Raw genomic sequence first — 16,242 nt, 5'->3', positions numbered from 1 at the left:
TTAAATGTAGACAAAAGTGCCCTATTCTGGAATAAAAAAATGCCACAAAAGACACTTATTAATAAGGAAGAGAAGCAAGCACCTGGATTGAAGGCAAGAGGGATAGGGTAACACTACTGTTTTGTGCAAATGCATTCAGATTTATGATCATGATTGCCCTTATCTATAAAGCTGTTAACCCCTGAGCCTTGAAGGGAAAAGATAAACACCAGCTGCCAGGCTTTTGGTTGTACAATATGAAGGCCTGGACAATGAGAACGCTTTTTCTGGATTGTTTCCACTGATGCTTTGTCCCTGAAGTTGGAAGTACCTTACCAGTAAGGGACTGCCTTTTAAAGTTCTTTTGATATTGGACAATGCTCTTGGCCACCCAGAACCCCGTAAGTTCAACATTTAAGGCACTGAAGTGGTCTACTTGCCCCCAAACATAATGTCTCTAATTCAGCCTCTAGATCAGGGGCTCATAAGGATCTTTAAGCCTCATTACACACAGTACTCTATGGAAAGGATTCTCAACAACATGGAAGAGAACCCTGATAGAGAGAACATCATGAAAGTCTGTAAGGATTATACCAGTGGAGATACCATTATTTATAGAAAAATCTGTGAAAGCCATCAAGCCCCAAACAACAAATTCCTGCTGGAGAAAACTGTGTCCAGATGATGTACATGACTTCACAGGATTTATGACAGAGCCAATTAGGGAAATCATGAAAGATTATGGGTATGACAAAAAACGTGGGGAGTGAATGGTTTCAAGATATGGATCTTGGAGAAATTCAAGAGCTAATAAACACCACACCAGGGACCTCCTACACCACAGAGACCAAGACAGTCTGCATTAGAAGGGTAAGAGAAATGGCTACAAGGTGACTGTATTGCCCCTCCCTCAGACCAGTGCAGCACCACATGGAGAGCTCTTCCCTGAGCCTCTGGTTTCTCCAGTGGGAAAAGAGAAGCTGGGAGAACAACCAGCACTCCCAAAGCTGCCCAGGATTGTGGGTTGCTTTGTGGAAGCCCCTATTCTGATGTTGCACCACAAGAATTGCAGAGGAATCTGCAATATGACTGTGAAGGAGAAAGGGGGAAGGGCTTGAACAACCAGCAGCTCTTGGCAGACAGAGTTCATTCCTGTAGAGCCCAAGTAGTAATCCCAAACAGTGGCTTTACTCATCTGCAGATCCAAGTTGGGGGCACACTCTGACCAGGGAACTCAGCTGGGAGCAGATCTGCCTGATTTAGATCCTCAAACAAGTTTTGCTAGCCCTAGAGCTCAAGTTTGCCCATATCTAGGCAAGGAGCTCAATGACAGCCCCATCCACTGTGGAGAGTGTCTTCTGGCCCCAGCTGACTGGAAGGGCTGGTGACAACTCCTGGAAGCAGTGCAGCCCAGAGGCACTTGAGCTGAAAAGTGAGTGGGCAGAGCTGATCATCCCCAGAGCAAAACCAGTACTGGGCCTGGAGTGTTCTGGTGTTACACACAGGCCGGGAGATTAATTCATAGCCAAGGCTGAGGGTAACACCCAGCCTCTCCCAACCAGAGAGCTTATTTGGGAAACTGAGAGTAGCCTGGAATGGCCACTCCTTCTCCACCCAGGCAAGGGAGCTGAGGCATAGCACCACTCACTGTGGAGAGTGGCCCCATCTGACTAGAAGGGCTGGTGACAACTCCTGGAAGCTGTGTGCCCCAGTGGCACTTGAGCCTATAGGTAGGCAGGCAGAGCTAAGGGTTTGCAGGACAAAGCCAGTAGCCCTGCTTGATCAGGGAACTTAGGAAGTGGGTCAGCTTGAGGTAAGAAAACAAAGAGCTTTAGCAGCTTTAGAGCTGTTTCTCCCACTGCATCCAGGCAGGGAATGTAATTTGTAGTCTCACTCATTGCTGAATATAGCCTTTAGCTTGTTCAAATAGGTAACCTAACCCATGCAACATATGGGAAGCTGCATAGCCCATTCAACAGCCCTATGTCCAGTGGCACTTGAACAATCCATGGCTACCTCCATCTTCAGAGCAAACGTGGTGACCTCAACTGACCAGGGAATTAAGTGCACACTCTGGCCTGATTCAGGTTCCCAAATAATGAGGTGTATGGGCCCTGAGTCCTGTCCTGCTGTTCTGCCAGGTCAGGAAAGCTAATTCATAGGCCCATTTACTACTAAGTATAGTACCCAGTCCTGACAGTCTAGTAAGCCTGACCAGAGAATCCAGGCAACTGTGGAGCCCATCCTACAGCCCCACTTGGGTAGGGAACCATCCCATCAGTCCTCTCCAACTATTGTCAGCCAGTGATCCTCCCCACCCCCATCCCCATCCTCAGAGTTTGAACAGTTGCCTCACCCAAAAATAGACCATAATAGTAGGTCCCAACTGCCCAAGGACATTACCAGCAGACACACCCAAAACCCAAACTGAGCTGACTGGTGAAGAACTGTCCCTGCCAAAGCAAACCTATAAAGTCTGGAAGAGGAACCCGATTAATCAAATACGTAGATACCAGTGTAAGGATACAAGGATCACAAAAAGTCAGGTAAATATTATGCCACCAAAAGAAACTAATAAAGCTTCAATAACTGATCCTAAAGAAATGCAAATTTATGAATTATCAGACAAAGAATTTGGAATAATCCTCTTAAGGAAGTCTAGTGAACTACAAGAAAACACAGACAGATAACTAAACAAAAGTAGGAGAATAATGTATGAACAAAATGAGAAGTTCAGTAAGGAAATAGCAACCATCAAAACAAAACAACAACAAAAATAAAGAATTCCTAGAGTTGAAAAATATAATTGAACTAAAAAATTCAATCAAGAGTTTCAAAAGTAGATTTGACAATGGAGAAGAAAGAATCAGTGTCCTGGAAGATTAAACATTAGAAATTACCCAGTCAAAAGAGAAAAAAGAAAAATAAAGAAGAAGAGTAGAGACAGCCTATGGGAATAACGGGACACAATGAATAGAAGTAATATTTGCATTATGAAAATTTCAGAAGGATAAGAGAAAAAGAAAGGAACAGAAAGTATATTTAAAGTAATAAAGGCTGAAAACTTACTGAACCTGGGGAGAGAAATGGACATCCAGATCTATGAGGTCCATTGGACCCCAAATAGGTTGAACATGCATAGGGCTACCTTGAGACACATTACAATTAAATTGTTAAATGTCAAAGACAAAGAAAGAGGTTTAAGAGCAGCAACAGAAAAGAGAGGAATTACATACATGGAACTTCTGTCAGACAATCAGTGGATTTCTCAACAAAAACCCTTTAAGGCAAGAGAGAAAAGGATAACATAGTCAAACTATTGTAAGAAAATAACTCTCAACCAAGAATTCTATACCTGGTGAAGCCGTCCTTCAGAAACAAAGGAGATATAAAGACTTCCTTAAACCAACAAAAGCTGAGGGAGCGCTTACCCCAGACCTGGCTTACAAGAAATGCTACAGGAAGTTCTTTGAGTAGAAGTAAAAGAATGCTAATTAACATCATAAAAACATAAAAAGGTAGTGTAAATCTCACTGGTAATGGTAAATATATAGTCGTAATTAATTCTACAATATGGTAATAGCAGTGTGTAAATCACACACAACTTTAGTTTGAACATTAAAAAATAGTAGTAAAAGGGCTTCCCTGGTGGCGCAGTGGTTGAGAATCTGCCTGCCAATGCAGGGGACACGGGTTCAAGCCCTGGTCTGGGAAGATCCCACATGTCGCGGAGCAACTGGGCCCGTGAGCCACAACTACTGAGCCTGCACGTCTGGAGCTTGTGCTCCACAACAAGAGAGGCCACAACAGTGAGAGGCCCATGCACCACGATGAAGAGTGGCCCCCGCTCGCCACAACTAGAGAAAGCCCTCACACAGAAACGAAGACCCAGCACACCCAGAAAAATCAATCAATCAATAAATAAATTTATAAAAAAAAATAGTAGTAAAAATAACCATAACTACAACAATCTATTATTAGTAACACAATGTAAAAAAAAAGGTACATCATAACAAAAATAACCTAAAATGTGAAGGAAAGAAGAAGTAAAACTGTAAAGTTTATGAATTCTATTGAAGTTATCAATTTAAAATAAGGTATTATAAATTTAAGATATTTTATGTAAGCCTCATTGTAACCATAAGGGAAAATCGTCTATTAATTACACAAGAAAACATGGTAAAGAGGTCAAAGTACACTGATACCAGAAGACATCAAAACACACACATACACAAAGATAGCAGGATAAGAAATAAGAAACAATAGATCTATAAAACAGTGAACAAAATGGCAATAATAGGCGCCTACCTATCAATAATTACTTTAAATGTAAACAGATTGAACTTACTTAAATAAACAAATAAATAAATGTAAAAAATATAGAATGGCTGAATGGATTAAAAAAATAATATCCAACAATATCCTTCCTACAAGAGATTCACTTTAGCCTTAAAGACATACATAGACTGAAGTTGAAGGTATGGAAAGAGACATTTCAAGCAAATGGTAAACTTAAAAAGAAAAAGAAGCCAGGATGACTGTACTTATATCAAAAAATATAGACTTTAAATCAAAAATGGTAAAAAGACAAAAAACTATTATATAATGAGAAACAGTTCAACCCATCAGGAAGCTATAACAATTGCAAATATTTATATGCCCGACATTGGAACACCTAAATACATAAAGCAAAAACTAACAGATAAAAAAAGAGAAATTAACAGTAATATGATAAGAGTTGGGGTTTTTAATACCCCATTCTCAATAATGGATAGATCACCCAGACTGAGAATCAATAAAGTAAGAACAGATTTGAGCAACACTATAGACAAAATAGACCTAACAGACATATACAGAACATTCTATCCAACAACGGAATACACATTCTTCTCAAGTACACAGGAACATTTTCTAGAATAGACCATATATAGTCCACAACACAAATGTTACCAAATTCAAGAAGACTAAAATCATACCAAGTTTCTTCTCTGACTACAATAGTGTGAAACTAGAAATCAATACAAGGGGAAAACTGGAAAATTCATAAACATATGGAAATTAATCAACACCTTCTTGAACAACCAATGGATCAAAGAATAAATTAAAGAGGGCATAAGAAAGTTTCCTGAGACACAAAAATGGAAATACTACACACCAGAACTTGTGGGATGAAGCAAAAGCAGTTCTAAGAGGCAAGTTCATAGCAACAAATGTCTACATTAAGAAACAAGAAGGATTCCAAATAAATAAACTAACTCTATTCCTTAAGGAAATAGCAAAAGAAGAACAAACTAAGCCCAAAGTTAGCAGGAGAAATGAAACAATAAAGATTATTATTATTAAAAAGTACAGAAATAAATGAAATTGAGAACAGAAAAAACAATAGAAAAGATTAACCAAACTAAGAGTTGGTCCTTTGAAAAGATTAACAAAACTGACAAACTTTTAGCTAGACTAACTGAGGAAAAAGCGAAAGGACCCAAATCAACAAAATTATAAATAAATTTAAAAATGGGGACATTACAATTGATACCACCGAAATTCAAAGGATCACAAGAGCTACTATGAACAACTATATGCCAAGAAACTGGACAGCCTAGAAGAAATTTTAAAAATTCTTAGAAGCACACAATTTACTAAGACTGAATCAGGAAGAAGTAGAAAATCTGAATTAACCAATTACTAGTAAGGAAATTGAATCAGAAATCACAAATCGCCCAGTGAAGAAAAGCCCAGGACCAGATGGTTTCACTGGTGAATATTACCAAACATTTAAAAAATAATTAATACCAATTCTTCTCAATCTCTTCCAAAATATCAAAAGGGGGGGGAGGGGACACTCCCAAACCCATTGTATGAGGCCAGCATTATCCTGACACCAACACTGGAAAAACACGACTAGAAAAGAAAACTACAGGGACCAATATCCCTGATATAATACAGATGTAAAAATCCTTAATAAAATACTAGCAAATTGAATTTAGCAGCACATGAAAGGAATCATACACCATGATCGAATGGGATATATCTCTGGGATTCAAAGATGCAACATACATGAATCAATCAATGTGATACAGCACATTAATAGAATGAAAGAAAAAAATCATCTGATAATCTCAATTGATGCAGAAAAAAAAGCACTTGACAAAATTCAGCATTCATTCATGATAAAAACTGAACATATTAAGGAACATATTAAAGGCCATATATGATGTGCCCACAGCTAACATGATACTCAATGGTGAAAGGTTGAAACCTTTTCCTCTAGGATCAGGAACAAGCCAAGGTTTCCCACTCTCACCACTCTTATTCAGCATAGTACTAGAAGTCCTAGCTAGAGCAATCAGGCAACAAAAAGAAATAAAATGTATCAGAACTGGAAAGGAAGAATTAAAATTGTCTTTATTTGTAGACTACATGATTTTATATATAGAAAATCCTAAAGACTCAATCAAAAAATGCATAGATCTAATCAATTAATTCAGTAAAGTTGCAGGATACAAAACTAACATATAAAAATCATTAGCCTTTCTATACTCTAACAATGAACTTTCTGAAAAAGAAATAAAGAAATTTATCCCATTTACAACAGCATCAAATACAATAAAATACTCAGGAATAAATTTAAATATGGAGGTAAAACTTATCTACTCTGGAAACTATAAGACACTGATGAAAGAAATGAAAGAAGACAAAAATAAATGGAAAGTCATCCATGTACATGGATTGGAAAAATTAATGTTGTTAAAATGACAATACTACCAAAAACCATCTATATATTGAATGCAATCCCTATCAAGATTGCAATGGTATTTTTTTTTACAGAAGTAGAGAAAAGGACTTCTAAAATTTATATGAACAACAAAACACCCTGAATAGCCAAAGAAGTCCTGAGAAAGAAGAACAAAGCAGGAGGCATCACACTTCCTGAGTTCAAGCTATACTACAAAGCTACAGTCATTAAAACATTATGGTACTGGCATTAAAAACAGACAAAGAAACTAATGGAACAGAATCAAGAGCCCAGAGATAAACCCAAGAATATACAGTCAACTAATACTTGACAAAGTAGTCAAGAATACTGTACAGTTCAGTACAGCCAGGGTTTAGAGTGAGAGAGCCTCATTGGTGGTATAGTTGCCAATGGAGATTTAGGCAGGGGCAAGCTCGTGACAGGCTCCAGAACCATCACTGTTTTCCATACTATCTAATGCAAAAAGTGGGAAGTGTGCTGTTGTTTGTGCTTTTGCTGGAAGGGCTCCTTTTGACAGCCCATAAAGCCATGATGGATGTCAAAAATAATATTTCTCAGGACTTCCCTGGTGACACAGTGGTTAAGAAGCTGCCTGCCAATGCAGGGGACATGGGTTCGAGCCCTGGTCCAGGAAGATCCCACATGCCATGGAACAGCTAAGCCCGTGTGCCACAACTACTGAGCCTGCCCTCTAGAGCCCGCGAGCCACAACTACTGAGATCATGTGCTGCAACTACTGAAGCCTGCATGCCTAGAGCCCATGCTCTACAATGAGAAGCCACCTCAATGAGAAGACTGCGCACTGCAACAAAGAGTAGCCACTGCTCGTCACAACTAGAGAAAAGCTCACATGCATCAACGAAGATCCAACACAGCTAAAAATAAATACATAAATAATAAAATAAATTTAAAAAATAATATTTCTCAGCTTTCGCCACCTTGCTATATAGTTCCCACATGTGCTTAAGAGAAAATTTGAATCACCAGAGTCATTGATAAGCTTATACTATACTATTCTTGAAAGGTTCTGAGAAGAGCTGGTCATCCTTCTTTCTGTCTCAGACAGATTTTTGGAGAAACATTTTAGTGTTTGCATGACCTTTAGTCAGATATACTGCACTTTTTAATTTATTTTTATTTATTTATTTATTTATTAAAAAATTATTTTAAACATCTTTATTGGAGTATAATTGCTTTACAATGGTGTGTTAGTTTCTGCTTGATAACAAAGTGAATCAGCTATACATATATGTATGTCCCCATACCTCCTACCTCTTGGGTCTCCCTCCCATTCTCCCTATCCCACCCCTCTAGGTGGTCACAAAGCACTGAGCTGATCTCCCTGTGCTATGCAGCTGATTCCCATTAGCTATCTTTTTTACATTTGGTAGTGTATATATTTCCATGCCACTCTCTCACTTCCTCCCAGCTTACCCTTCCCCCCCCCATGTCCTCAAGTCCATTCTCTACATCTGCATCTTTATTCCTGTCCTGCCCCTAAGTTCTTCAGAACCATTTTTTTTAATATTCCATATATATGTGTTAGCATATGGTATTTGTTTTTCTCTTTCTGACTTACTTCACTCTGTATGACAGTCTCTAGGTCCATCCACCTCACTACAAATAACTCAATTTCATTTCTTTTTATAGCTGAGTAATATTCCATTGCATATATGTGCCACATCTTCTTTATCCATTCATCTGTCGATGGACACTTAGGTTGCTTCCATGTCCTGGCTATTGTAAATAGAGCTGCAATCAACATTGTGGTACATGACTCTTTTTGAATTGTGGTTTTCTCAGGGTATGTACCCAGTAGTGGGACTGCTGGGTCATAAGGTAGTTCTATTTTTAGTTTTTTAAGGAACCTCCATACTGTTCTCCATAGTGGCATCAATTTTCATTCCCACCAACAGACTGCACTTTTTTAGATCCCAGTAAATTACTGCCTTCCTATAAGTACTGGGGGGACTTAATGGTACCATTAAGAAATGCATTAAGTATCATCTTTTTATTTTTTTCTTCATGCAGGTTTTATTCCTGCCAGAAACTTTCTTTTTTCAGTTTTGCCTATGGAAATTAAGCATGATTTAATTAGCAATAAAATTTTTCCAAGTTATCTTCCTTCTGGGTCTAATGTAATTCCTAGAGCCCTTCTTATGCTATAAAAGGACCGAGTTCTTCAAAATCTCTCCTTCTTAATCATCAGTAGCTCATTAGCATCACCTCTCTTCACTCTTCCTTCTTTTCTCTGCCTCTGAAGAATAGTGACACTGATCTGAAAATCAGGATACATTTCCACGTAACTGAACATTCTTTACTAGATGTCATATCCAACTTCAAAGTATGAGAATTGCATTCCTATATTAGCTAGGACTGTCTTGTTTTCAAGTGACAGAAATGAATTCAACCTGGTTTGAGCAAACAAAAGACATTTATTGGATCCCGTAATGGAAGGGTCCAGAGTATCCTACTTCAGGCCTGGTTGGGTCCAGGGACTCAAATTACATTGCAGTCTCTCTCCCCAGCTCTTTGCTCTGCTTTGCTGTGTGTTAGCTTCAATTTTAGAAGGTTCTTACCATGTGGTGGCTATTTGTGTCCTGGGGAGGCAATATTCCTACTGGCTAGGAACTGGACATATGTAGATAGAAGTGGTTTCATGAAAAACCAAGGTTTTGTTACTAAGTAAAGGGGGATGGATGACAGAGAGGCAAAAATGACAGATTTCCCTATACAATTAATTTTATGAATAGTTTTAAAATTTATGATACCTAAAATATAGTAAAATCATCATCTTATTTTACAGACATGGTAAGGCCTCATAATTTAGTCATTGTATTTTTGAGGTCCCAGGATTTCAAATTATGTGATATGTAAACTTTGAAACTCATGTAAAGAGTTCTACAGTTTTCACAGGGGAATTTCATCTGAACAGTGAGGTTATTAAATAAAAAATTCCTTTGTCTCCATTTCTTCAGACACATTGCTAACATTTTCATAAGGACGATATAGTTCTGATTTGGGGAAGACAAGAATCTGATAAACCCTAACTTTTCAGCCCTGATCTCATCTTCTTAGCAGGCTTTTCTGTGACTAAAAGGAGTCTATTATCCTTTGCTTCATTGCATATGCCCACATGTAATGCAAGAGCACTTTCTGGTAGGTGCATCTAAAACTCCGCAGGATACCTATCAACACCCAGGGCTCTGCCTGCAGAGGGATCCGTAACAGTTCATTTTACCTCTCTTGGAGCAACAAGAACATTTTTTGCCACCCTCACTAATTGAAAGAAACTGGACACTTCTAATGAAATGTTGACATTTCTGCAGATTACGCTGTATAAAGGGCAAGTCAGTTTCTTTTTATTAAAGACAATATAACATCCTCATTATATCCTCTGACTTTGTAGAATTCCTATCTATATTCTATGGAATAACATGATTGATGAGTTGAGGTCTTCACTTACAGGAAGCAAATAGTTTCCCCCCCCTTTTTTCCCTAAATTTAGGATGACTTTGAATCATTTGCCTTGGCCTGTTGTGCACATTAACATTTGCCTCATTCTCTACTTCTTTGCAGCAAGCCATTGAATGCTGGCCTCACTTCTTCATCCAACTTGCTTTTGAAGATGAGATTTCAGTTTCCTGAATGAATGCCTTTAGTCCTGTTCTTTTCAGGTAAAATGAAAATAGCTAATTAGCAGCTCTCTCGTCTTCATGATCTTAGGGTTTTGCATATGAGTTATGGAGAGGATTCAGAATTATTATTATTTTTGAGCTAATTATCCAAGTTGATTAGAGAAGACTTTAAAAATTAAAAAAAAAAAAAACAAACCAAACTCTCCCTGTTTATTACCAATGAGTGTTCAGATGCCATCTGGAGCTGTTGGGAGAGATGAGAGTGATTTGGTGCTTTGATTAGATCACATGATTGGCCACCAGCACTGATAATCACATCATTAATGGCATATGGACAGAGGAAATTACCTGCAGCAAGAGGAGAGAACATAGAGCGAGACCGTTTTCCACCCTGACCTTTAGCACACAGTTTTTCAAGCAGAGAGCGAGGGAAGGTAGATGCACAGAGAAGACCTCAGTAATGTGCCACACAGTGTAAATGGATCCATAGCTCCAGGGTGGCTAAACAAACACATCATACCTGACCACTGGGCAGAGTATAAGAACAGCTACCATCTGCTTTGAGTTTACTAGATCCAAGGTGCTGTGCAACATATTCTACAACATCAATTTGTTCTTTAATCTCACAACAACTATACAAGGGATTACTATTGCCTCCATTTCATATATGATAAACCGAGTCTAATAGACATTAAGTAACTTGATGAAGTTCACACAGCTAGCTGGTGAGCGGCAGACTTGAAATTTGAATCCAGATCCACTTAATGTCAAACCCTGTTCTTATCCATCAGATCTACCGATTCCAGGATGCTACTGGTAGATGGACCCATAGAAGGGCAGATAATAACCTTGAGACTCATGGTGTTTTTGTCCACTTATATTCCCTTCACCGGGGACAGTGTGAGCTTTCTGAGCGGGCATCAGATGAGTAAGCACATAATAATAATGATAAAACTACAAAGCCTAATCTTTATAGTACAGCTTCCCATATAATGTGTCATCATTTGATCCTTTCATGTACCCTCTAAGAAAGGAAGCTCTATTAAGTGATTCAGGAAGGGCTGCCCTTGGCCTAATACTACTATACTATCCACTGTACACAAAGTGGAATGGAGACATAGTATCAAACATGGATGGAGCAGAGTCAGATGTCAATGGTTGGGTGAAGATAATAACTAGAGAAAAAATAATAACAAGAATAATACTCTCCTCATATTGAGAACTCTGAGCCAAGCTGGGATCTTAGCACTTCACTTATTTTGTTATTTTTAAGTCAACTTTGCTGACATATAATTTACTTATGATGAACGGCATCCATGAAAAGTATATAATTTGATGAATTATGACAGATATATACACCTGTGAAACAACCACCTCAATCAAGACAGAAGACGTCCGTCATCCCTAGAAGGATCCTCATATCCCTTTACAGGCGATGCCACCTTCTACCTTTGTTCTCAGGCAATCTGAGATCAATCTGCTTTTTGCCTCTGTAGATTAGTTTGCATTTTTTAAAGAATTTATGTAAATGGAATAATACACTATGTGCTATTTTGTATCTAGTTACTTTCACTCAGAATAATGATTTTGAGTTCATTCATTTTACTGTGTATATAGTAGATTATCCTTTTTACATATTAGTGGTATTCTACTGTATGGATATATTTGTTTACCCATTATTTATCTATTGATGGACATTTGTATTGTTTCCAGTATGTGACTATTCCAAATAAAGATGCAATGAACACTAACATTTATGTCCTTGTGTGTTTTTATTTCTCTAGAAGTAGATACTTATGATGGAATGGCTGAGAAACTGCTTAAGAGACTGCCAAATATTTTCCAAAGTGGTGGTATAATTTTATATTTCCATAAACAGTGTATGAGAGTTTCAGTTGCTCCACATTCTCATCAACACTTTTTACTTTCTTTTTGATTTTAGACATTCTAATGGGTATAAAATGGCATCTCACTGTGGTTTTAATATTCGGTTGCTGATGATTAATGATATTGAGTATCTTTTCAGATGATTATTCACCATTCATATATTTTCTTTTGTGAAGTATCGGTCCAAATCTTTTGCAAATTTTTATTAGATTGCTTGTCTGCTTATTATTGAGTTGTAATAGGACTTTATATGTTCTCACTAAGATTCTGTTGTCAGCTAAATGTATTCCCAATATTTTTACCATTCTGTTTTGTCTTCTCATTTTCTTAACTCATTACTGACCAGGGGATTTTTGCAGAAACTAACACCTGTGGCCATAATACGTCTCCAGTCAAAACTGTGTTAATAGTGTCTTTCAAAGAGAAAACTTTTCATTTTGAAAAAATCCAATTTATGATTTTTTCTTTTATGTTCGTATCACTTTATTTACTACAGCACATTTAACTTCTCATCAACCTTGTATGATATTGTAATTGTCTGAATTTTTCAGATGATTAAATTAGCTCTCTCAGAGATTATATAAGTTGCCCAAATAACACATCTATAAGAATGCTAAATTTGAACCAATGAATGGGTGTGAAGTCAGAGGAATGTAGTCAGGGGGTTATTAGCAGGAGAATGCAATGGAGATTCAGAAATGTCTGTGTAGGCAAGTGTGAAGATCAGAAACTAGGGCAACATTTTGAATTCTGTTGAAGGGATGATGATTCATTTCCTGGGAGGAGTTTGATATGAGGCTCTATCCAGCTCCTCTTCTTGATTGAGATTTTTCCAGGCTGAAGGATAGGAATTTTTGTGCCTGATGCCTGATGCCCAGCTTATAATCACAAGAACTAAGATAAGAAGCAGTGGGTCTCCTTAATACTAGTCCAGTGCTCTGCCCACACCTCTGGGAGAAAATTCCCATCACAGTCATTATCATGATTTCACAGAGAAATCTATGATTAGCTTAGTTAGTAAGACAAAGTTTTATTTTTCTTCTTAGAGAGAATACAACTAGGACATAATTTTTCTTTTGAAATATAAATGGCAAAGTAGTCTCTTGACTTCACAAGAGTCAAAAAGGATTGAAGAGTCACTGCCCAACTGGATCCTCCCACAACTCTTCTCAGAGGAAAACTCAAGAAAACCTCCCTTCCCTCCTCATTCCCTATTATTCAGGCAGACATCATAAACTGCAATTTATTACTCCCTCATAATGGCATCCTGCCCTTTCTCCTGCCACGTTTCTCTAGCCAACTCGATGCTCAGATTTATTTTGGCAGATGTGAGTTCTATATTTCTCTTGCCCCTGGCTACCTTTGAATTACCACAGCTCTGCCGCACTGTAGGTCTATCACCTGAAGGTGTGACAAAGAATATTGTACAACTACCGTCGATAGCAACTTTAAATGGAAATTAGATTCTTTCCCTCCTTATTTTTATGTTCCACTTTAATTTGGGCAAACTACATTTCCAGACATCATGTTCACTGCAATCATCTATCTTTTAGAGAGCAATAGTGGTCCTGCTTGCTTAAGTACCTTGCATTTTTCCTATCAGTCTTTCTTTCTTTCTCTCTCTCTTTTTTTTAGTAGCATACTTGTGCCACAGGGCAGGGCATGATGTGCTTTCATGAATCCGACTGCTCTTTCAAGCAATAGGAAATGGGAGAGTCACTTACCCTGCTGATGAAATGCACTGCAGTGGTCTGGGGGACTTTAACTGCTGGATTCTATTACAAGAGTTATATGCATCTTCAGGAGAAATGCCCTGGAGCCCAGATAGATCTCTGGAAGACTGAACTTTAAACCTTATAGTATCTTTGAAAATGTAAGGGGGTGGCAGCATCTATGGGAACACCAAAAAAGTAACCAACAAACAACCAGTAAACCCTTTGAAATAAAGTAGTCAAATAAGCTGTTTGAAAAAACTGAATGCTCAAGTCCACCAGAATAGTAGATCTAACCCAGTGTGAACATCTCAGGTTATCTTTATTTGACAAAATGTTTTGTTCATTTATTAGGGGAACAAAGGTCATTTGGGTCAATCTAATTCTTGAAAAGCTTATAGACAAAAAGAATATTGTTGGGTTTAATGGTCATCCTCAGCTTGCCTCCATCAGCTTTATCTTGCCCTTCTCTTCCCTGCTCTTTGTCCCAGGAAGGCTGACCTCTGTGCATTGAATGGCCTAGGCTCTTGCCCTCTGGTCTCTGGTTGAGTTGGACCAATGGGAGACACTGATAGGAGACTGGAGAGTGGAAGGAGACAGAGGGTAGAGCATTTATTCCTCCCTTGCCCTCCCTTCTTCTTTCTTACGGTGCTGGCAGTGACTATGCTCCTCTGCAGTCCTTGCATCTACCAGCCAGCCACTCCTGCATGGCTCCAACTCTTCTGGGTCTGGTAACACCTTTTCCCCTCCTGCTCCTTCAAACCTAGGGGTGATAATGGATTCCCACTGTTGCCATTCTCTGGCTGTCTTATATCTCTAATTGTTTTCTTCAATCCTGTCTATACTTGCATAATTGTCCAATCATGAAATTATTTTTAAATAAAAAATTTTTGCATCCATTTCTTAAAATGATTCAACTTGAGTTTTCTTGATAGAAACTTTCTCTTTCTTGACAAGTTGGTTCTTCTCTCAGTGTGATTACTTAGCAACCTACAAATGCTTATTGCTAATGGTATCTTAAGTATGTTTTGAGCAAACAAAAGCACACACAAATTCTCTAATAGTCATGAATTGAATAATCACAAATAATTCCATTTATACTCAACCCCTTATCTGCCTAGCCTCTTCAGATATTTGAGTTTGTAACCTGCTATGTTGCTTCCTTGGCTTTGAAAAGTCCCAGTAAAGATTCAGGTGAGGCATTTACAAAAGTGTTTGAAACATGTTTAATTTCTCTTTAGGAAGTCTTCTGCTGCAGGTGAGCTGGTATTCAAAGAACCTCTTGCCTTGGTGCCTGGCAAGCATGATGCAACTATCCTCTCCCTGCCTCCCTTCCCAACATCTCATTCTAAGTCCTAGGCAATTAGACCACTATAGTGATTGTTTCTAAAGCTCACTAACTCTTTAAGGGCAGAATCTACACATTAAAACACACTCCTTTAAATTTTTTTTCCTGGGTTAGCGACAACACTTCAGCCCATTAAAACAGGGTGGTGGGGGAGGGGGGACCTTAAACTGTAATGGACTTTTGGAAAACTGACCCAATTTGCTGCTTATACATTTTACCTTTTTTTGGGTGAAATGAAGCTAACGAGCTTACTGTTTCCATTTTCTGATTCCACTATTTTTCCAAAAAGGAAGATGTTTGCTTGCTGTAAATTAACTCCTTGGAAACTATACCAATTCCTCTTCTAATTTTAGCTTTTCCAAATTAGTTTCATATTTTTAGGTATTGCCAATCAAGAAATTGCTAATGGTAATTTTAAAAATACTTCAAACACTCATGGTGACTAGATTCTATAACTGAAAATGTACAAAAATGGTATTTCTTATCTTTTTTTTTTCAATTAGGGTCCCTCTCTAGTGTAATTCATTCAATAAATACTAAGCACTTATTATGAGCCAGTGCTGGTGATGGCTATGAATATAACTATAAAAAATAGACATAGTCTCTTATCCTAAATGAATTCAACTGCCAGCCCATGCAGACATACCATAATTTGACAAGTTCCACAGGAAATCTTGGAAAATTCAATATTTGCTGTTGCAACTATTCCTGAGCACTGGAGATCCAGAAACCAGGGTAATTTATGACTTTGCTTAAGCATGGATTGAACTGCTCAGACTCTGGGATTGGTCTGAGAACAGAGCAGATAACTGATCTAGTGGGTGAGCAAACCTGACATCTCAATATCTACATCTCATCATGGCCTTAATGCTCACAACCCACATTAAGTAATAAAAACTTTATATTTGAAAAGAAATCCAACTG

The 16,242-nt window shown here is 38.0% G+C and overlaps 1 long non-coding RNA gene across 1 annotated transcript in view; it reads left to right on the top strand.

Moving 5' to 3' along the window:
* Positions 1 to 10,333, top strand: part of LOC132362604 (uncharacterized) — a 129,302-nt gene extending 118,969 nt beyond the window's left edge. Inside the window, exon 3 of the long non-coding RNA XR_009502405.1 lies at positions 10,313 to 10,333. This is a non-coding gene — a long non-coding RNA (uncharacterized LOC132362604). The remainder of the gene's footprint in view (positions 1 to 10,312) is intronic.
* Positions 10,334 to 16,242: the final 5,909 nt, after the last annotated feature.

The sequence above is a fragment of the Balaenoptera ricei genome, chromosome 3, assembly GCF_028023285.1.
Source record: "Balaenoptera ricei isolate mBalRic1 chromosome 3, mBalRic1.hap2, whole genome shotgun sequence".
In the NCBI taxonomy this organism is placed as follows: Eukaryota; Metazoa; Chordata; class Mammalia; order Artiodactyla; family Balaenopteridae; genus Balaenoptera; species Balaenoptera ricei.
Note: the sequence above shows the minus strand (reverse complement) of the source record. Positions and strands in the feature narration are given on the sequence as shown.